At 46.1% G+C, this 23,784-nt stretch overlaps 2 long non-coding RNA genes across 2 annotated transcripts in view; one reads left to right on the top strand and one right to left on the bottom strand.

Moving 5' to 3' along the window:
- The window catches only part of LOC127473698 (uncharacterized), a 901,041-nt gene that overhangs the window by 135,014 nt on the left and 742,243 nt on the right, over positions 1 to 23,784 (top strand). The gene's annotated exons all lie outside the window — the stretch shown is intronic.
- LOC127473701 (uncharacterized) lies at positions 6,404 to 23,225 on the bottom strand. Its single transcript, XR_007905557.1, has 3 exons — positions 23,162 to 23,225; positions 11,657 to 11,712; positions 6,404 to 6,445 (listed from the first exon to the last, which is right to left on the bottom strand). It is a non-coding gene; the product is annotated as an uncharacterized LOC127473701 (long non-coding RNA).

Here is a 23,784-nt window from a genome sequence, read left to right as displayed (position 1 = left end):
CAAAACCTATAGAACTTTAATCAGAAATAAATGGAGAGCCTTTTATAAGATTCAGTGGAGGGAAGAAAGTTTGAAAGGGCACAGATACCCTTAAACAAGGTTCTTCAGAAAAAGGTCTGAGGAATATGATGATGAGGAGGAGAGAGAAAATGAGAAGATTTAAACTGCCCATGTGGCAGCAGCACCTTGTCTGAGCCACAAAAGGCACATGGTGGGGTTGTCCTGGGCAGGGCCAGGAGCTGGACTTCAGTGATCCTTGTGGGTCCCTTCCAGTTCAGGATATTCTGTGATTCTATGATTCTAAGATTCACTCTGCTCACATCCAGCACTTTCCACCAGCAGCCTCACTCTGCAAGATAACACATATTAACACTGCTGACACCATATCATCCTAAAGATCTGGATTTCTTTTATACAAAAAATCAGAGGCAAACCTAAATGGCAATAAAGTTTCAGGAGGTCTTAAAAGTTCTAGGAATCCTGAGCATTTTATTAGGTGAACTAGCAATTCTGCAGTAAAAATTGCTTTGGGTTTTGCTGTTCAATTGTACTTTTCCACATTGCTTTCAGCTTTCAAGATGTTAAAGAGTTCAGCCTGCAATGCGCTTTGGGCTGCAGGCAGGGAATGCATTTGTAAAACATTACATGCCACTTCTGCAGAAAATGGGAGTCCTCCCCATCAGCCACGCTCTCCCATTTCTAGCAGAAGATGGTAATAAGCATAAAAGAAGAACAAAGTCTAACTAATGGGAATTTAAACAATCAGAAATTAAATGATGACAGCGATTATGACAGCTCAATACTTGGTAACACCTTCACCTTTCCCAGATGTCAGAGGATAAGCTATTTTTACTGAAAAGAGTTGGTAGAAACTGGAGCTTATTTGGACATCTGCAGCAGAAATTGATTTAAAGTGATTTGAGCTTTGAAAATGGGGTTCAGAGGCAACTCATTGGGCTTTATTTTTCTGGAAAAGGGGACAGATCACTTCGCATTCTTGGTGCAGGATCAGTTTCTTCACTGCAATGCCTGTCAGTCACATTTAAATATGTGCAATATTTATTCTTTTCACTTTCTGTGTCTAAACATTTAATAGGCTTTGATTTTAGACTTTGCCATTGGGCAAGATGAAGGTGGTGCTTCCTCCTTTCGGGCATATCAAGGGTCTTTTTTTTTTTTTTTTTCGAGCTTTTTTTCTTGCTCCATCCAGGGCAGAGAAAACTGTTCCCTAAATCACAACATTATTTCCCTGTCCCACTTCCACCCCAGCCAAGTTTCATCTCCCACCACCACAGTCCTTGCACTGGCAGTGGGTGATGCACCAGTGCTGACCTGAGCCCGGCTCAGGTTTATTCACCCGTTGGCTCCATCGTTCCCACTCCAGCCCTGTGCTCAGCCATGGCTGAACTCCCCGTTCTCCCCATCCGTCTGCTGAGTCTGCCTGGGCAGGAGCACGTCAGCTCCATGTGCCAGAAGCACTTGATCCATTGTAATATTAAGTTTCATGCTGCAGCCTTCAGTTATGTGACCCGGAATGTTTGACCTGATGTCAGAGGGGGCCTCGGGCTACGCAGATATTTCCCCGGGGCACCCTGCCCTCTTTCTACAGAAGGAATCTGATCCACCAACAGGAAAAGAATAAGAATTTTCAGCTGTCCCATCCCCTGTGAAACAGTCTGTGCTACATGTGTCTAATGTAAGGTGCTCCTTATCGACTTGCTTTCTCCTCTTTTCCTCTCTAGGTAATAATCCTGTGCCAGTAGCCTTGTAAGAAACGTATTTTTCTTTTGCCATAGCATCTTTTACAGCCAACACCCCAAATGGGCTCCTGACTTGCAAGGTGCTAAAAAGCTGACAACCCTGTTATCCACAGAAATCCAGGCTGGCCAAAGGCATGCAGCATTTTGCAGAATCAAACTGCATTTCTGGGATTCAATTCATCCCTCATGGAAATCCAGACACCTCTGAGAGAAGTGACTGTCGCCTCAGCATTCCCTTCAGCATCCTGTGAAGAACTACACGTGAAACAGGGAGATTATTCCTGTTACCAAAATTCACAGTAGTTGGGAGTTGATCCCCCCTCCACTATCTGTTATCCTTGTGTTTTCTAACTGACTACAAAAGGCAAAGTGGAGAGCTCCACTAGCACTAGGAGAGGCCACAAACCTTTTATGTAGGAAAATGCCTTTCAAGTTTATTTTCTTACCATCTACTATTTTCAAGCAGGGGATGATTTTTAATGACCAAATGGTCTTGAAAATAAAGAAAGGTATCTGGATATGGGATTATTACTACTATTATTTAAAGAGCAGCATAGAAAATAGATTAGTTTTTTACAGGCTTTAGCAGCTCAGAGGTGGAAAACCCTCTCAGAGTTTTTGCAGATGCCAAAACAGGCCTGGATTCTGCAAAATGGTACCCTTGAATGGGCTTTTGCCCCTAAATGACATAGATTTCACAGATGCTTGGTCTGCCTTCCCAGAGTCCACTTTGGGACACGTCTCGAAGTGGCTGTTGCTGGGCTGTATATGCAGATGTGCCAAACATTCACATGTTGCTGATGGAAGAGTAATTTTTTGGCCATTAACAGATGTGAGCGTCAGCCAGATGTTTGATCTGGCTCATTTGTCCACATGGCATCTAGAAACTGCTTCATTAGGCCAGAAGCATATGAAAAAAAAGCACAGACACAACACTGAGGATGAACTCGAGATCTCCTCTGCTCTGATTCCAGCTCCAGTTGGGATGCTGTGCTTCACCTGGGGTACCACTTGTAAACTCTCTACATCCGTTACCTCAACTTTTTGAGCAGGAAAACCAGCAGCAACCTTTCCCCCAAAGTCACTTTTTGAAAATTAAGGTTTGAAAAATGTTCTGAAGATTAAATCCTGGTCCAGCACACATCCAAAACCTTCACAGTTGCTTGAAACTGAATGGCATAATGGAGATAAGTACAGCCATGGAGTCATTTGGAAAGTCCAGACAATGACCACCTCAATCAGAGCTGCTTCCTAAGGCAGACATCTAAATAAATGCTAATGAAATAATTTCTACAACACCCCCAACCAATGGGGGCTGCAGTACTTAAAAGTAACAACAGCCGAGAACAGACTGTCCGTTAGAAAACAAAACAGAACATTGAAAAGCCGCAAAAGAAAGCAACAGTTTGTGCATTTCAGAGCTCTGAGAAACACTGTACCTTTGAGCCAGGCTTTTGTTCAAGGGAAGGCTTTTCCCTTTCAGCCCTCCCTTACTTTCACTGCCCGCTTTATCATTCATGCTTTTCGCTTGCCACATACCCAGATGCTACAAAAAAAGGGCAGACTGTGGGCCCAGCTGAAGTGTCCTGACATCAAAAGGCTCCCATTGACTTTAACGGACATTTAACCAACCCTCTATAAATCACTGAAAGTCAGTGATTAAACAGACAGCCCCTTCTGAATAGAGCAGAGACTAACAGAACGCCCCTGAAATTTAGCTCCTCTGTTAACTCCAACCCTGCATGCCTGGGGGCACGTCTACGATGCTTTATCTCGTAACCTCCATGCTGAGAGAGCTGCAAAGAGAAGGAGTTTCTCTCTGAGCCAGAGGAGAATTTCTGTAATTGTAGCCCTGTCTGGGATGTTACATCAGGTCTGCTATATTTCCTTAGAGTGGAGAGCATCCCAAAGCACTGCCAACCGTTTGATTCCCAGGTCCTGATGTTAGACCAAGTTCTGCATTAGAGAGGGTACCTGGAAGGTAGTGGATGTCTTTAGACAACCCACGGTGTAGGTTCATTTGAGGTCCATGACGCACACTCAGAATCCTGAACCTACTTTGTTAACACCAGTAACTGATTGACCAGCTGGGGCTTTGCCACTGCTGTAGGTGCACTGGTGTGCCCACTCAGGGAGCCCTTCCAGCTCACACAGTCGTTCCAGCACGTGCCTCACTGGTGTACCTCAGGTCCTCACATGGAAATCTGTTGTGTCTGCGTAACAGCTGTGACGCAGTTCATCGACGTGGGAGTGAAACATGACTGAGGTCGTTCCTTCTGTGCATATTTGACCAGGTCATCTGCCCAAGAAGTCACTGCCCTCCCAAAGGCCACCCCTCTAAGCAGGGACAACCATCTCTCACCCGTCTGTTAACACAGTCACCAGTTCCTCCTGCACAAAGCAGCACTGGGCTGACAGGTTTGATGATCTGCAGATGATGCTCAGCCTTGACTCATAAGCCAGATATCTCCTGGAAATTTTATATCCCTGAAAAGGCAAAGTGCTCAGCTCATTAATGGGACACATCTCTATGCCTGACCGCGGGCCACGTCCTGAGTTGCTGCTTTATATACTCACAGATAAAGCATTTTTTTAAAAAAAAGTAAAAATAAAAAAAAAAAAAGGTGAATCCTGAAAATATATAGTATCTCAAAGATGTTTTTTTGAAGGAAAAAAATCCCCTAAATTACTTCATCAAAATAATAAGGGAAAAGTTTACTGACCCATGTTACGGTGGCTGAGGTTGTGCTTGGTGTACCTGCCCCTCGGCATTTCTGTGCTGCCAGATCATTCCTTTGAGTCTCCTGGCAACTGGGAGAACAAGCAGCAGCCCCAGAGTACTCCTGAAACTACACCAGTGCCAGAATAGCCCTGGGATCAAGGTGGCTCCAATCTCAAATTTTTTGCAAGCTCTGCAACCCCCCCAATCTAACTGGACTTGTCAGCACTGATTTGGCCCTTCAATGGATGACAATAGTTCCTAGTGCTTGCACTATTCTTTTACACTTCCCAAACAGCTTTGGTTTGCAAAGAGCAAAGGGGGAAAGCCAGGCTCTAGCACTAAGGCCCAGGTCTAGGGTGAATCACTGAAGTTCCCATCAAGAAAGAAGAGCCAAAACCTCGGGGAGACTCAGTGAGAACCAGAACTCACATCCAGAGTAAGTTTGCTTGTTTTGAAAGCATTTCTGCAAGCTATAAAATTTTGCAAAATGTCCCACATATGTTTTCTTACCCTTCTCCAAGACCTGAAATTTTGGCATTGGCTTTTAAACATATTATTAGCCCAGCCAGAGTCCTCTATGAGGTCTAACAGATGCATCACACTTGGCATTTGCCTCAGCAAAAGATACATCCTAAAAGCAGCACCAGCTCTACCCAATAATGAGTTTTATACCTTGGTCAGGCCAGTTCTTTGCCCTGTCCCTCTGAAGAGCCCCACTCTACGCCTCAGACCAGCTTTGGTCTTCCCAGTGGGGACACTGTTGTTGAGTTTCACCACTGGCATTGGCTGCTCCTGTTTCCCTGCTCAGCCACATCTCCTGGTGCTCCCAAGGTCCTTTCCTGCCCTTGCTGTGTCCTGCAGCACGTCCAAGTGAACCAAAAACTCTTCTTTCCCATCACGTCCATAGCTCTGGATGGCTGTCCAGCACGGCAGCCAGAGCCGGCCCAGACACTGTGATGGGGATGGGAGAGATTAGGTCAGTATTAGATTTCAGTCTTCCAGACGTTCATATGAAGCAGCTCCTTCCGCTTTAACTACTTTCCTTTCAAATTTTTCAGCCAAGGGCTGTGTCCAGACTGTGACCAATACACTGCTGCACAGACTGAATGCAGTGGCTCAGAAAGAAGCCTCATTCATAGCTGAGGTTCACACACAGAGCAGCACAGCCACATCTTTCGTGTCATCCACAAGTGTAGCCCGCAGCTAGTTTTCTTTTGTACAAGATTTCATGCCTGTGTCTTCAGCCAAAAAGCTGTAGAACAAGTTCACACTGTCATTCCAAGTCCTCTTCATGCTTTCTAAGTAGTCCTGAGTGCCAGAGCCATGAGTTTTCAAGTTGATTCTTTACCTATTTATTCTTTATTTTCTTTTTTTTACAGTATATCCATTTTTAATATTCATTTTACATTTCTTTCTTATTCAGTTTTATTTTGTCTTATCCCACCACATCTGTCTCCTCATCACCCTTTGCAGTGCCTCTCCCAGTTCAGTACTGACTGGAAATTCAGTTATTGTTCTGCTTGCCCATCTCTTCTGCATCACTAACAGAGATGACAAACAAAATTAGGTCTAATATTTTAAAACTAAAACACGAAGAAAACTGACCTCTCAACTCAAATCCCATGATTTGCCTTATTGTCTGAAGTTGCTAAAACAAAAAAGTACTCCAGCAAAACAACTTTTGTTATTCTGCAGGAAAATTCCTAAAGAAACAAGTATTTTCCAGTTGTATTTCTATTTTTCCTTGAAATTGGTGAACTTCTTTAAAAAGGAATGTTTGTGGAGGGGGAAAAAATTTGTAAAAAATTACCTTTTTGGGGTCTAAAAGCCATTTTTCCTGTTGTTAAAAAAGCCAGTAAAGCATTCCTCCAGTAAGTGAGAGGCCATCTTTCTCAGTCAAAGAGGTACAGCGCTTGCCAAAGCAGATTCTTGTCTGAAGTGACACAGGGGACATGAAGGAAACCTGCAAACCAAAAAATCCAGTATGCAGCTCCTGTTCCCAGCCCAGCTTGTGCCAGTGCTGGTGCCACATGCTGTTGATCACCAGCAAGAACCAAGCTCTGTGCGCTTCTGAGGGAAGGGGGACAATAGTTAATGGTTGGACTCGATGAGCTCAGAGGTCTTTCACAACATTAATGATTCTGTGAATGCAGTTGAGACCCCAGAACATCTTTTCTGGTGAAGGATCCAACAGACCCCTTGAGCTGCCAACCATCAGGGTGACCCTTCCAAGGACAGTGAGACCCAACGATGACCCAGCAGAGATGTGCCACCTGCAGTGACTCTGAGCTCCACTCTCTTCCACCAGCCTGAAAATCTTTCACAGAATAACAGAATCGTTTAGGTTGGAAAAGACCTCCAAGATCATTAAGTCCAACCTGTGACCCATCACCACCTTGTCAACCAGACCAGAGCACTGAGTACCACATCCAGTTGTTTCTTGAACACCTCCAGGGATGGGGACTCCACCAGCCCATTCCGGGGCTTGGCAACCCTTTCCATGAAGAAATTCTTCCTGATGTCCAACCTGAACCACCCTTGGTGCAACTCAGGTCAATCCTGACACCTTTGCCTGGGGTGGAGGGGAATGGTCAGAGACTGCACTCACACAGGGCACGAGTTTGTCAGTCATAGCCATCAGTTTACTACTGTTTTGTCTACCAACCTCTCTGTGCTGCAGAAAGGAAGACACCACATCAGAAAGCTTTTGTTCAGTGAGGCTGAATTCTTCCTGCAGCTGTACACAAGCAGCTTTTTCCCTAAGGATTCAGGTGATAAAGCAAGGAGGGAGAACGTGGTTCAGGCATTGCCAGTGTGGCAACCTCCAAACCTTTCCCTTGCCTATTCAGTGCTGTTTGTTCTACTGGGTAATCAAGGCAAACAATATAGAAATGTGCAGCAGTGATGCCTCCCCAGAGGGCAGCTCTAACTAGCTGGGATTTGGGAATAGTAAATCTTCCTATGAGTATCTGCAACAGCTCCTGTGCTCCACTCAGCTATTCCTAGTGAGCGCCCGCAGGCACAGCTGGCTTCACTCCTCCCCTTCCAAAACTGCAGCTCTGTGGTGTTCAGGAAACACAATACGAGGGACTTCTCTTGCAACTTTTCTCGGTATTTTCCACAGTGGGTGAAAAATGGTCCCAGCTTCTCTGCAAGTCCTTGCAAGCTCAGCCCAGCTCCGGATGACACAGTCTGGTCCCGCAAAAGCACGGCACATCCCTGATTTCAGGAGCACTGCAGAACATCACATGGGTAATACGTGGTGTTCTTTCCCAGTGCCAAGGGGAAGTGGTTGCACTGTGATTATCTGATGATTGAAAAGAGACACACTTGGAAAGGTTCCTGAGCAGAGTCTTTCTCTTTGTGCAGAGCAGCACAGCTCAAGCATGGGGCAGCACAAGGTGCTGTGCAATCGACCCCAAGGTTTGCGTACCTTTGAGTATTTTTAAATTGGGAGCAGCTGCTGGCAAACTAGCAGGGATGTTTTATAGCTTGCTGACAATGCCAGATTTTGCAGATATTAGAGCCCACACTCAGTGGCATCTCTGGAGTATTCTGTTTTTACAAGCGTTTCCCAACACACCACCAAGAATGCACAAGAAATGCTCACATTTATGCCATCGGGGATCAGGGATTGTTTGTCCCCTTCCACAGTTGGCCCAGACATGCTCCCTGCACTGCAATCAGCCCATGGGCATGAGCTTGGTGGGGAAGGGCTAGTGTCTCTCCTCACTGGGGATTTTATGGTTGGTTCAGGCCACCAGCAGTGCATCTGTTGTCAGAAGTGGTACTCCCTCACCTGAGAAGTTATTTGTCTCATCAAGGGAGAGTTTGCTTGTTTAGAAAAGGAGATTATAATATTTATTTCCCAGCAGAGATGCAAAGCCTCAATCATTACTTAAGCAACTGAAGGTTTTTATCTGGATGAAGCTAAATAAGTGTAAAATTATAGAGGGGATTAAGACAGATTAAGAGGTGCCTGTTAGTCAGAAATCATTCCTGGTGGGCTGGGAAATTTTCCAAGAGGCTAAACATGACTTACAGCATCACAAAGCAAGTATCTTGTACTACCATATCATTCCTTGTGCTTGGAGTCATCACCTCCAGCAATGCCTTGGAGATCTGCTGCCTGCCCTGCTGTTCATGGGTCCACACCCAATGACAGCCCCAGGAACCACACTCAGCTGTCTCTGGAAGTGAGACCTCCTCAGTCCTTGCACCTGGCTGAAGGGTTTCACTCAAGCAATTGTGGACATGCCTCAGTCCCTGCTCACTATCAGGTCTGGCACCGCCCTGAATGATTGCTTTCAGCAGCTTCATTGCCCACAGGTCCTTATTGTGGATCTACCACCTCCACACCTCACAGGATTGGATTTTTTTAAACAAAAGTTATCATTCTGAAAAAAAAAAAGAAAGCACCACATCCCTTCTCTGTGTGCTGTCACAATGGTGTTGCTACATCCCCTTAAAGGGATGGTGTGCAAGTGCAGAAGTACATTTCATCAGTACTATTTTTTGTTCTTTAACTTGTTTTAGGAGGTTTGGACAGGGATCTCAGGGCTGTCTGTTCCATTAGGAAAAGACAGTGCAACCTTTTACCCATCACAAAGCCATAATACTATATTTCTTGGACCTCGTATGTCTCAAGGGTGCCAACAAACCAGAAAGTGCAAAGACTGTGCACACTACCAGGGAATATTATTTCTTTAAAATAAAACAATCTCAGCATTTTATTTCCCTTCCCTCAATTTGCTTGAAAATTGTGCAACAGAAAACTATTTCAGACCAGATAACAGACAAGCTGCAGTTTCAAACTGCAAAGCAGCACCGGATTACCTCTGGATTAAATGCTAAAAAGGAGGCCTTGCTTATTTTTTGAAAGAATAGGGGAAAATATGATGCTTTAAAATATTTTTGAGGTCCTGGGACTTCTGGTTGTGTAACAACCAAAACTTCTCTTGAGTCATTATACCCTCCTCTTGTTAAGTTCTCATTTGTTTTCACACATATGACATATCAGCTTCCTACATCAGTGGGTAGGAAGATCATACCTGCTTTATAATCCTTTATAATGCTGCTTCTCCTTCCCTCAAATAATTTCTTCCAAAAAAAACCTTTCAGGTAATCAGTCAGCCCACAGACCTAAAGAGAATCGCTGTCTCCTGACAATGACATATTGCCTGTATTTTAGGAATTCTAAAAAAAAATCAGAGAGTATATTTACTGAGCTGATCTGTACCTGGAATCCTCCTCTTGATACTGCAAAGGCACATGGAGCCTGTGCTGAACAGAAACAGACACGAAGTGAGATCCAGAATAAAAGGCAAATTTTTTCCAGTTTTTAGAAGAAACTGAATTATGACACTCAAAGACCACCCCTCCCACCAAAAGCCTCTTTACATAGCTTTGCCCGTGAAAAAGTTGTTTGCCTTCAAGATGAGATTCAGGACCTAGGATGGATGCAGCATTCTCCACATGAAGGAAAGCATCCACAGAGTGTGAGAGCTGCTGATGAGAGAAGTGAAAAGCAGGAGAGATCCCAAAGGCACAAGAGCCTGAACAGCAGCAGCTGTGAATATCTGCCCTCCTCCTCTCCTGGTTTCTGCTGTTCTTGGATAAAAACTTAAGGGATTTTTTTGGGGTCAGTCTTAGAAAGAAACAGGTTAGCACTTGTTTTTCAGGAGGCAGAGATGTTTGCAGCTGAGCAGCTCTGAGTGGTCACAATCCCACACTAGGGCTTGTGATCCCTGTGGATCTCCTGCTCCTCCTCCCCTCAGTTGCTTGGCTCTGCACAGTCCCTGTCCTTGACGGGGTGTTTATCACAGCCTGGCATTTGAGATGTAATTAGTTGCTCCTTCTTCATTCTTAACACTTGCAATGTAAGCCTTGAATCTCATTAATGCAACAGCCAGGTTTCTGTCCAGAATTATGGAGCTGAGAGCAATGGGATGGGCATGAGAATAGGGCACAGCTGGCCAAGCTTTCTCGTGCCCTCCCGGAGACTCCTCCTCGCCAGGCCACCTCTCAGAAACACACTGGATGACTGAAATGACTGGAACAACCTGGGAGCTGGACTCTGCCCTGTGGTTGTCCCTTTCTGGGCTATCCAACAGCCACAGTGTGAGTGCCCCTCCCATCCAAAAGCAGGGTAAAGCCAAGTGCTTCCTTGCTCCATGACAACACGATGTGCTGGCAGAGAGACACAGCTCCGGGTGGGCTCCAGACCAGCTTGCAGGTGGGCACTGAACAGGCTTGGGAGCCCTTTCAGCTCCCAACAACTGTGTCCTGAGGCTCTGCTCAGTGCCAGGACAACTCATGACAAGGGTTTATCCAGGACAAACAGGATTTAATGCCAACAGAAACTGAACCCAGCTCAGAAAGGAGAGGTCCCCCTTGTCTGTAACACAACACCCAGCACAGCCAGGGATGTTTTCTCTGTAATGAGATAGTCTGACTAGGGGACTCTGTTAGCAGTAACCAGACACGCCTCCCTCCAGCTTCCCCTTCTCCCTTTCCAATACAAGGAATCCCTTCTCACCTTAAAGGAGCCCAGCAGTGCACAGTCCTATTCTCAGTACCAGCCATTCCCACCCAGAAAGGGCTACTGCTTTCAAGATCTAGAAACATCAGCCCCCTTCTCTTACAGATCCGTAGCTCCCTTTCAACTCCCTAAGGACTCCCCTGATTTTATCCAGAAGAAAACATGAGTTTAAGTAAGTCCTCACAACCAAAATCTGTATTTTTTGACATAACAGAAGAGGTACTAAATTAAAACTCTCCTAGCTGTCGTACAGGTGAATACTCCTCAAGAAACCAGATAATCAGGCCATGTTCCTCATTAAACAACCCACAGTATGAGCACCAATATGTGCTATTAGCTTGTTGCTTCTAAAGGATGCTCCACCCCCCTTCTCTTATCTTGGAAATAGCCTATAACTGTGATTGTAAATTTAAAGAGAAGGCTTAGAAGTGGTGATGTTGACATAGGGGCTGACAGGTTAGTATAGAAATTGGGAAAATAAAAGAAAAGCTTAAAACTACAGCTGTATCTCTCCCACAACTGGAGAGAAGCATCAGGTGAGGTCAGAATGAGCCATCTCATGAGTTTCATTTGATCCTCTTTCTTACCTGTTTGAGTGACTTCTCAGAATTTCTCTGGCTCCTGTATACTTACTTTTTCCCTCTGATAATCTCCTCAGGCTAGTCCAAGATTGTCCATTGAGATGTCCCCTGAAAAAAGCAAATTGACTGACTCTCACTTGTTTTATGCATAAGGGTCATACACAAATATATATTTACAGCATTAACCCTTTTTGCCAAGCACAAAATTCCTTCCAGGATAGGACAGCACATCTACAGATGCTTACCTGTCCTTCAGCTGTGTTAAAATCTGCCATTTGTGCTTCCCAAGCAAACCAGACTATTCTCTGCTGCAGCCCTGAGCTCCTGGTTGTCAATCCTTCTGCAAAACTTAGAGTCACCATTTTACATCAGAGAGAATTAACGTTGATGGCCCAAACCTTTGCAAGTCTTGGAGCAGAGTCATGTTCCCTTAGGTTCTTTTTACTCCCAGGTCAAAAAGGAGTTTGAAGAAAGAAAACTGCCTCATGCTTAAACTTCAGTAAGTCCCAAAACTGTGGAGCAAAGCTCCAGCATCCTCAGAGGTCTCATCCTGATACTGAAAACATGTAAGTGGTTTCACCCATGGAAGTGTTCAAGGCCAGGTTGGACAGGGCTTGGAGCAACCTGGTGTAGTGGAAGGTGTCCCTGCCCATGGCAGGGGGGTGGGATTGGATGATCTTTCAGGTGCCTTCCAACCCAGACCATGCTGTGATTCTAAGAGGCAGGAGGGGACCCCACAGAGCAGTGGGGGTATGTCTGGGCACCACAGTTGGCTGCTGCTTCCTCTCTGCCTTGGTGGCACAGGCCAGCACATCCTGTTGTCTGTTGGGACCACAGAAATACTCATCCCACCACACAGCACATCCCAGCTGGATTCCGAAGCCACTTCTCCCACTCTGTGCTGGCTTTGGAAGTTGACAGTGAAATAGAGGAAAAAACAAACTGATGCCACCCAATAAGAGAAAATTAACAATTTCCCCAAGGAGGTGGCTCAGAGGGGACCTGGCATTGTGTAGATAATAGGGAGAAACAAATGGCAAACCATATTTTAGCCCATAACATCCATTTCAAGGCGGACCCAGCATTTACACTGGCTCACATCAACCTCCCTTTGGCACTTGGCAGTAAATAAGAAGCAACTGCAACAGCCCTGCACTCTTTCCAATGCAGAACTGGATCACTATGTACTAGGGGAACTGTGCCACCCATTGCCAGTTAATCCAGCTTCAAGGGCCCTACGAGGAAGAACCCCTATGAAGTAATGAGAACCTTATACTAAACATGAGGCTCTTTCTAAAGGGGCATTCATATTCTGAGGGGAAGCATGAAAACACACATGGGACCACTAGAAGCTGCGTGCTGCCTGCTTGGTACTTTGAGTTCTATTTTCACATTTTTATAATTATCACATAATGCATAATGTGACACAAACCAGGAGACGTCAGCTCCGTGCAGAGCCAAACCGAGCACGGGCAGGCACTGCATGATCCCCACAGGGCCAGCCCAGCCCTGAGCTGCCCCTCCTGGCCCCATCCCAGGAACACCAGCTGTGCCCCCCTGCTCCCTGTGCCACCTTCACAGAGGCAGCACAGCCCTGCCTAGTGCAAAGCTGCTCCTGCCCCCACAACTGCTCTTGTCTACGGAAGATAAACCCCTCAGACTGCTTCCAGTGGGTTTAAATGAGGAGTCAGAGCCTGCAGTGGGTCACAGACTCTCTTGGACGTTCACCAGCCCACAGAGTCAGGTTTCCAAGCAGGGCATGTGTGCTCTGAGCTCTCTGAACTGAGAAAGTCCAAACACAGTTGGCCTTGAGGTGCCCTGTAGGGTCTGCCCAGCACCCTGTCCTGGCAGGACACCCATACCCTGATTTCATGCCTGTCTGCAGGGCACACCAGCCTTGTGAAATTCTCATGATGACAATTCTCCTTCTTGGAGACATGGGATAAGGGAAGCTTATCACAAAAGCACTTTACAAAAGTTTTCAATCAGACCTTCTGGCTCCCTCTCCTGAGGGACCCTCCCCAGGGCACCTATCTGGCTCTACATTCCCCCTTTCAGGGATCTTCTCCAGTCCCTTTCCCCACAGTCCCTCCTCCCAGTTCAGACACCATCCTTGGCAACCCCTTTGCTCTGCTGCAAGACAGGCCAGCAGCTTTCTCTGTGATCAGTGGTTTCCTTGAGATAGGGCAGATAACATGGGACTGGGACTTCATAAGTCCTGGGAGGTTTTCTGTGGGCTCATGACAGAGGATGAAGGCTCCCACTCCATGGAGTACCTGTGGTCTGCTCCTCCCCAGTCTGATGAGGCACCTGCTTTGGCTCCAGCATCCTGACACAGGCACATTTCTATCATCAGGTTCACTCATACAACAGTTTTTTCTTATTAAAGGACACACATATGTTTTTCATCCTCACACTTGATCACAAGAAGTCAACCTTTGCTCAGCTGTCAGAACCAGTTGGCTGAACCTCCCTCTGTAAAAGCAAAGCCTGCAGCAGTGTGCACTCGAGTTTAGCCATGACTGGCACAAGGCAGTAACACTGAGAGATTTTTGCAGCAGATCCAGTTGAGAAGAACAGAAATTATCCCAAAGAGAGCTTTCCCTGCATGAAAATATGTTGGTTTCTTCAGAATCAAAAGGTTTTTTTCTCCCTCCTCGCCCTGACCTGCAAGAGACTTTCCCAAGCCACACAAATTTAGAGTGCCCTAGTGCTGTGGAGCAAGGATGAACAAGAGGGAGGAATAAAACATCTTTTTTTCCTCCTGTAGGAAAGTATTATCCAAGCAACCAGCTGCACTGGTGGTGGTGGGGGGGGGGCTCTTCCAGAAGCACTGGCATGCTCTGCTGTTCCTAGACTAAATAGATTGTTGGGCTTCTCCATCCAATACTGCTTTACAGGAAAGCTGTACAAAGTAAATATATTCCTTCCAAGGCCAACCCCCTTCTTGTGCCAACTCCCAGCTCAGAGCAGATGTCCGTGGTTGGGCTGCAAAGCCCCCGAGGAGCAGGGGGTCTGCACTGCCCAGGTGTCCCCAGCTGTGCGGGCTGGGGGCAGCTGGAGGGGGCTGGTGGTGTCAGACAACAGCACAGCAATGAACTGAGAACCACCAGAGGAAATTCCTCGCCGAGGATATGGGAGTACAACCCCCACACAGTCAGGGGCATTTCAGTCACTTAGTGTGAAGCCAAAGAGTTGCTGCGTAACCTTGGGTAAGTGGTTTAAATTTTGAAGAGGCAGAGAGGAGCAGCACAGCAGGTCTCTGAAGAAAACTGCTCTGTTACCGGCTCTGGGAGGGAGTGTCCTTTGTCAGACAGAGGAAGAGAATGTGATGTATTGTTAGAGATACGTTAGAGAAAGAAATGGGATTCAGCACTGCTAAGGTTGTTTCTAAGCCTGACGCAGGAAAAAACTCAGGACTGAGTAAGGACCCCTCCTCCTGCACCATGGGTTCCTAAGCTTCACTTCGGAACTCTTCTTGCACTTCCTCCACCACAGTGACCATGAAGTGCTGGGCACTGTCCAGAGATGCAGCATAAACACCAAAGCACCAGTCTCTCACTTCAGGGAACCCAAGATTTCATGTGATGCCAAGTGGGGAATGAATTATAAGAAATCCATCATGATGCAGATAAAGCAAGAGGATAGTTCTTTCACAGGGCACATACAAAGGGAAAAAAAAGCCAGTAGTCTGTACACCCATCTCTTTTTTGCTGCTTTAAAGAAACTTGCACCGTCAGGCAAAATTGGAGCTTTAGCCCCACAGCAATGAAATTGCCTTTAAAAAAAAAATTCTGCCTGCATCTGAACTCTGCCTGCATCTGGTGGCTGAGAACACTGCCAAGACCTTAACCCTCTGATATTAACAGAAAGAGATATTGATGAGCGTCCCTCCGGCGAAGGAAACCAAATGGTGTTTTTAACTTTAGTGGATTCTTTACAGATTTTCAATTCCTTAGCAAGGCTGTTGCTCCAGACTGGGATGTAATTGAGATGCATTATCCACTCGCTCAAAAACTTTCCCAGGAACACATGTGTGCACACACAGACCGTGCATTCAGCTATAAATACATACTGTACCTGCACAGGCATTAAGCTGCTGTTCATGGGCTGTCTGGAGGTTTCTGCTGCCAGCTCGGCTGCTCAGTCAGTCGGGGCACTCAGCACTCCCAGCTCAACGTGACAAACCCAGCAAACACAGAAACCCAGCTCATCACTGCTGGGTATCTGACCATAGCCACAAAGAGGGTCTTTTAAGGACCGGTTCTCATGAAAGACAAGGATTCTGGGTGTTTTCACCCCAAAAGGGATGTTGAATCTCTTTAGCTCTTCTACAGACCAGGGCAGCAACTTGCTGATAAACCACTCACCCCACCTCTTCATCCTGTGCTGTGTCCTCACTGGAACAAACCACCATCTGTGCCCAGCACGGCGGAAAATCTCCCTCCAAAATCTTCCAACCTCCTTTATTATATTAATCTTGACAAAAAGCCAAATTCCGTCAGAATAGACTGATCCTATTCATATAGCATAGCATCTATTGGGATGAAGAAAGCATGTCCTTGAAGGATTTCAATGGCATAAGGACCTGAAGCCATACCATTGATTTCAACGTAATATTAAAGAACAACTCTAGTCTTTCTTTTAGCCTGGGAGTATGAATGGCTTACATTACAGGTCTTTAGTGAGAGGCAGAGGGAGGTGTAAACCCACCTTTTTAGAGTCCTACATGAAGCTAAGAAAAATCATATCCTCCTCTTATGAAAAACAGAATGAAACACAAGATACGCTATCTCAGAGGGAATGATTCATCAGTGAATCCTGAAGCACTTTAGGAGAGTTAAGCGTGTACACCAACAGCATCCACTCTGTCCACCTGCAGCAGGGAGAATTAATACACAGAAAGGGAAACTGAGGCACAAAAATCTTATGATTAGTGTCCGAAAACAATCCTGTAACCAAACCAGTATGGCAACCTACCCACTCCAAAAACACAGACCTGCCTCACTTCACGGCGGATTTCCCTCAACCTTGAGCACGATGGAGCCTGTGGGACACAGCTGAGCAATTCAGACCATATACCCCAGAGGGCAATAATACTTCTACCCATTAATTAGGTACATTTGTTACTGGAAATGATGGTAAAGTGATTCAAGTTGGTGAAATAACAAAATAAAACCTCCGAAATCAAGAGCTGCTTGCCCAACCCTCACTTCTGCAGTGTGAGCACTGCAGATGCTGTGCCTGGTGGTCTGGCAAAGGTCAGGTCTGTGGTGAAATGCCCCTTCCCATACCAAAGCCCAATGTCATCATCACAGCCTGAAGGGAGTGGGAGTACGGACAGTCTGACTTGAACCAAGCTTTGGAAACCTGAGAAGATTGCACAGGATTAGTCAGAGGGTAACACAAAACCCAAAAGCCACAATTACCAGCCAAGCAGCAGCCACTCTGCCCAAACTGCTCCCAGCCATCCCAGCATTGCATTTGTGGGAAAAGCCAAGTGGAGAGTGCCTGATCCCTCCAGCAACACCAAAGGCAGCTCCTGGCTGACTCTGCCCAGGGAAAGGAATACAGGTTTTCAGCGCTGGCATCTCTTGAAAAAGGTGTCAGGAAGCCCACGGGGTGGGCAGTGGAGCAAGGGGGGTCTGGCATACACAGATTTAAAAAGCCTTAGTGAAGGGGAAGGGAAACCACCCCACGTCTGTGCCTATTCCTGGATATTAAAGAGCCTTTTAGGCATCTGAGATATTAGGGATCACACTCGCTTGATGCACAAGAGATGCTTTGAAATGGTTACAGCCTTTTTATTCACAGAAACTCCCTCTGAGTTGCCTTTTCTTCTCTTTGGGCAGAAGTTTATACCAAGGTTTTATTTGGCTTCAGGGCAAACACGATGCTTTGCAGGAAAGCACTGTCAAACAGACCCCTCTCCTAGACAAGTAATTATGAGAACAAACAGCTCCTTCTTAACCCACAGGGGAGTCTGCCAACCCCTCTCTCTGCTATTCTCGGCTTCCTGGCTTAGAAAGGGTTACGTGAAATCTAAATGAGTGGCTTGTCCTCCTTGGGCGGGTTGGGAAACTGTACAGATTTCAGCTGGCAGAGCTGAGCTGTGCTGTGGGTACTCACTGCAGGTTACCCTGTAATGGTAACAGGAGACATCTTACACCTTCCCAAACAGGACTCAGGCAAGTGCAAAGTGGTGTTGCAGCGCTGTAGGGTGGGTTTAGAAGTGTCAGGTGCTCCCCAAAAAAACCAAGGCAGTTCCTGCCCTAAATACCCTACAGACTAAATGCAAGGTGATGCTACAGGCAAAGATAAATATGAAGGCATTGTTTTAAGTAGTAGGATAAACATCTGGATAGGATGCTGTGAGTTAGAGGGCCATTATGATAACAGAACTGGGTGCAGTGGTCAGAGCACAGGGAAGTCCTGAAAACAAGATCAGCAGCTCTCCAGGGCTCTGTGGTGGTCTGTCTCTGAGTGCAATTCAAGGAATTAATTTCCAGCTGAGATGTCTAAACACAACTCCTAACTTTAGTATTGACTAAGTGCAACATTTTAGATTTGCTGCGAAATCTCTGTATTTTCCACTTTGTTTCATAAATCCATATGGAGTTTCCCTAATGCTTCAGTTTTAACTGCAGTTCTACTATTGTCTTTGTCAAACAGACATTTTTATCTCACCTGAGAACAGCCAGTGTAGGTCAAAATTCACTGAATTTGTGAGGCTTTAGTACTAAAACAGAAAGTGTTTGCAGCTCCACAAATCCAGAGAAGGAAAGCCAGAACCAGCACACAAGATGTCACAGCCTTACATTTAAGACAGAATAAAACTTCACAAAGTAAGAGGATTTCAAAAAAGGATCAAGCACTAGTTATGAGTGATGTAAATGAAGTGAAGGCAGAAATAATATGTAATTTGCTGTCAGTGAAATTATTAGAATCTGGCCTTTCACTTTTATCGGTGAGACAGTGCAAAAATGTGCTGGTGTTCAAAGAGGACATCCTAGATTCAGTAGGAAAAGAATAAATCACAGAGCAGCCATTCATTAAAGGAGTTAAAAGTCTTCCCCAGAGCTGTATGACTCCTTAGAGAGCAGCTGATCACATGTTCTCAGAGGTATCTGATGAATTCTCTATTTCTGGGCACTTCCCTTTCTAACTCTGCTACCTGGAATGCCCTTTTTCCCTGACGAGAAAAAACACATCCATAAAGCTGAGCACTGAGAGAGAATGGATGAAAAAAAGAGGGTTTATTTCAGGGAAGCATCCAACAGTTCAGCTGTTCCTCATAATGCACCTCAACTATCAGGACTTCACCTTTATACATGCCTGGACTGTTCCTCACAGGAGCACCAGGATACCTGTCCTGTTCCAGCAATAGCCATCAGCTTCATATGTTTTAAATTTGATGTGCCTCAGGAGACTTTTCTGGGATTTCCAGTTGGTCTTACAGAATAAATCAAGATTCTCTCTTCCTTGTGACCTCTGAGGCTTCTCAGAGAGCATCCCTGTCTGTGTCCTCTGGGGCAGAACAGCACAAGTTGAAAAAATATGAGCAAAGACAGGACCACCTTCAATTAAAGGTATTGCAGACAGATAACAGGACAAAAGGGTGGAGGGAAGTGAGGGAGAGGGGTGGTATCCTATGTTCTACTTGATGCCTTGCCAAACAACAGGAATGCTCAGAAAGATATGCCTTTTGATCCTGTTCTTGATCAGAATAAAACTGATATCCAGCCTTGGAAAGAGGACAGTATCAAAAAAAACACGAATCAAGGTTATTGTCTTCACATTCGCTTACTGAACTAGAAATGCACAGGCCCTATTCCTAGAAAAAAGGGGAGATCACTCCTCTTTCTTTGTGTGAAAATAGTGTGAGAATGGGGGAGAAATCCTTCAACCTTTCAAGAAGTGTTTTGCAAATGACCTCTCTGACTGAGAAGCTCTGGATGAGTAAATATTACTAATAATATCCCTGGGTTGTCCAGAAGAAAATGAAGAAGTGGGAGGACAAAACAAATCCTTGTATTGAAGTCATGGAATGGTTCCTCATGTGCCTTGCAGTCCAACAGACATCTCAGCACGCACACAGCACCCAGACCAACACTCCCACTCCCCATTTTCTTTCTGATGAGACCATCCATGGGCAGGGAAGCAGGATGGATCCAGGAGAAGGATGGAGGGGTACACCAGCCATACATCCCATCTCCATTACTGGACAGAGTTTGTTGCATGAAAGAAACAAGAACACATTTCACTGTTGCAATCAAAAAAAAATCATTGGCCTCACTGGGACCTAACATTGGTGCTATTATGATGTTGGGGTGAGAAGTGTCTATTTATCCTCCTTTCATTTCTTGTTGAAAAGCACAGCCCGTGTCAGAGCTGAGGAGAGCTGCAGCACAGAGAGGACATTATTCTCAGCTTTGGATTAAGATCAGTATTTTAATGAAAGCACTTATTAGCCCCAGCTGGGGCTCAATTTTCCAGTGAGTTGGGAAAAAAAAATATATTGCCCTGGCCATTCTTCTCTGGGGATTGCACCGAGACATCTGAGAGTATCAATTACTGATCATAATACTCTATTGGAAACGAACAGCTGGGGAAAAGCCGCTGGCTGGAAACGACTGGATTGCTTTACATTTTAAAGTATAGTTCTTGGCTATATGGTGCCCATTTTTTTCCAACTCTGGGATCCTGACTGCTCTCAATGGACTGCAGTAGCCTTGCCCTTGCCACCTCCTCACACCAGTGCCCCCTCACCGCCCATCAGAGCAGGCTCAGTTCTCTGCAGAGACAGCACTTGGTCTTGGGTTGCCCAAAGCATGGAGCATGGCCTCAGAGGTCCTCCTATGGGCTGTGCATAATTCTGTCTCCCAAATGGCCTCCAGGCCATTCATGTGCCAACACATATGGCTGCCCTTGGAAGTGGGAGATGTGTCAGTTCAATTCCTGACTTTAGACCCCTCCCAGAGCCTTAACTCTGAATTCCCAAGCATCCTGTACTGCCTGGGGAGGAGGGATGCTTGCCCACAGATTAAAAACAATTTCATACTGCCTAACTCTACTGCAGCCTGGCACTCCCTGCCCTGACAGCATCCTTGCACTCCGATGGGAGAGTGTCCTGTCCCCCAGGCAGGGCAAGGGCAACAAAGGGAACTGTCATGTCAATAACTTGGCTTTGACAAAATTGCTGTGTGGGAAGGGGAACATTATTCAACCAGTTGAGCATACAGGTCTCCTCCTTCCTCCTGCAGTTATGGATTGGAAGAATGACTATGTGGGCATGAGGTTATTCCTGGAGAACACAGATGCTCACATCCCCTCTTGTTTATACCATCTGGTGACTTAGGCACACAGACTCCATCAAAACAGGCTTAGGAAGGTTTGTAACTTAATGCAGGGATAGAAGGAAGGTGAGTAAGCAACAATGTAGGGGGCAATGGCACAGAGGTGTCTGCACTTCCTTGTACCTCCAGAGGAAGACAGACTCTGAGCTGGAAGCTTGCAGTGTGAAGTAAAAGTTAATTCCACCTCAACACTTTATACAAAAACTGATTCAAAAATGGATGAAATCAGAGCAGAGCTGGAGGAAGATGTTATTTCAAAGTCAAACCTCATAAAATGCACAAGAGTTTCACAATGAGGAGCAGAGCCCTGCCTGGTTCAGCAGGGCAGGTTGGGGGACATGCATGCGTGACGTTACACTTGCAAAGGAACTGGCAAAGGGGCAGAGTGACCACAGCAGTGGGTGTGTGCAGAGCCACCAGCTTCTCCCTCATGGCCCCCAAGGGTGGAGGAGGTGGCAGCACTTCCCTAGTGCTCTAAGGGACTGAGCAAGGGGTGGAGGGAGAGACACTCACAGATGTGTGCCAGCAGTTTCTGGAAGAGTTTAAAGCTGTCTTCACGTGAACAGCTGCACTGAACTGTAATGGATGGTCACTCCCAAAGGCAAACTGTAAATTTACCAACAGAACAGGCTCTGTGTGTCTGTGTGTCTGTATTTGTGTGTCTGTGTGTGTACCACACATCTTCCTGGGGCTGGGGGCTGTGTCAGGGACAGGGGAGACAGGAGGGAACCCCACTCCAGCAGTTGCCAGATTGAAAGCTTCACATTCTTTCAGATGTAGTGGCTAGAGTTATTTTTCTCCACTTGGAATTTCAGATCTGGGTGGATTCTATCAGAATATCAAATCAATAAAATGCTCTGTCTGGGAACCTGGTCTCTAAATTCCACAGAAAAAACCCTCAGACTTCAGGAGCTTGTCCCCAGCTAGCTTGGGATCAGGTAGCTCAGGAGTTTGACAATGAACCAAAAGAAATCACAGGCATGTTTGCCTTGAGAATTGTCCTACTGCCTAAGGTTTGATTAACATTATTATTCCCCTCATCATCCCCACAACCAGTTCATCCTATAGCTGAACTGAGAGCCTGATTCTCTGGAGGGAACAGAAGAGAATATGGATGAAAACCAAACCTTGAATGATTTTCCCACCGTTTAAAAGAGTAAAAAATCCTCACTGCTGGCCCTACACTATTTTCACAGCCCTGTGATAACACAGGGCTGGAGAGGCACCTGTTCAGATCCAAACCCCAGCCAGTCTGACATGATACATTCCATCTCCCACAAGCACCCTCCAGCCGGGGACACAGTGCTCCCAGCTGCTCTGAGCCCGCAGGCAGATGCTAATCCTCATCTGGTGGAAACAGGCAAGGAACACCTGAAAAGAAACCGAGTCCGAGCATCACACAGACCAGCCATTCAGCTCAGGCCAGTCCCATTAGATTTGGTTGACAAAAGAATCCAACGTGCACATTTATAATTTGCCAAAAAAAAAAAAAAAAAAAAAAAGAGAAAGCAAAAAAAAATTGGGAAGCAAAGCTTTCCCTTCTGAATGGAGAGTTTCTGTGGCCCAGCCTCCCTCCTCGTCAGCAGACAGGGTGGAATTCCCGGGCTACGGGGGAGCTCTCCTGGCGCTGATCATGTTCTTAAAGGCATGTTCCCAATCAAGAAGGCTGGGATGAGGCATAATAATTGCATAGGCTTCCTGAGAACTGGCTTAATATCCCTCAAGACTGATTTAACCTAGTTTTTCATTCTGCTTTCACATCAAAAAATAAAGATCTGTCTATATCTTGATATACTGCAAATCAGGAAATGGAGGCGTATGGTATATCTCATCCTCCCCTGCCTGGAGCTCTCCGAGGCACGTTGCCAAGGCACAGCCGCCTTGGCTTTTGCAGACACTTCCATTGTGTCAGCAAAGCTGTGCTGATTAACGCTGGTGAGAAAGAGAAACTAGTGGCCTGTTAAAGGTCTGAGAGTCAGGAGCCATCTAATCCTGGGCTGGCACGGGCTTTACGTCCTTGAAATCCGTGGGTAATAATTAGCGTCATTACCAGCCTACATTACACACCTATTGATCTGTAAAGACAAATGAGGATGGAAAGTTTTGTAGGCCCCTGGCCATAGCTGGTTGTAATGATCATTAACACAAGAATACTGGAAAATGTGCCTGTGTCATTGGACAAGTGCCAATCTTGTACTTACCTTTGGAGCCTCTGGAGCATCTTGGGGCAGTCCCGAAATCCAGAGGTGCATGCTGGCATTTCCCTTTCCAGCTGAGCTCAGGCTGCTGACCTTCTGGCAGGTGATCCCAAGAGGTGCTGGGAGAGACCCCAGACATGTGCTGCCACTGCTTGTTCAGCTGAGAGAAACACAGGGAGGTTGTCAGCTCCACGTCAGCCAGAGGACCTGCCTGCAGCAGATACCCACCCTGCTGAGGGCAATTAAAAGCAGAGGGCAGACCCACAGCTCTATCCCAGGGGACCAGCTGGGTAAATCCCAGGGAGCACCCCAAGATAAATAATGCAGTCTGGCCCCAAAGCCACAGCAGTGTGGATGCAGACACACTAGTGTGGCTGGCTTGTAGGAACACTGGGCTTTTCTGTTCCCCAAGAGGGGGGTGAGCCTTTCCTGCAGGGACGGCCATCAGTCCCTGCTTTGACATTAATACAGACCTTGCTGGACTGGTGTCAGAAGTGAGCTGGTTGTGTAAAGTTATCTTTAGCCTGTCCTACACATGATAATAGAAAGACTGTAATTGTAACTGGCCTTCTTCGTTACAAGTGCTTTTAATCCTGTAATAAATGGATGTTCTACAGACCAAGACA

This window comes from Manacus candei, unplaced genomic scaffold (assembly GCF_025592945.1).
Source record: "Manacus candei isolate 608988 ecotype Guabito, Panama unplaced genomic scaffold, ASM2559294v1 h1tg000037l, whole genome shotgun sequence".
Classification (NCBI taxonomy): domain Eukaryota; kingdom Metazoa; phylum Chordata; class Aves; order Passeriformes; family Pipridae; genus Manacus; species Manacus candei.
This window is presented reverse-complemented; position numbering and strand designations above follow the sequence as displayed.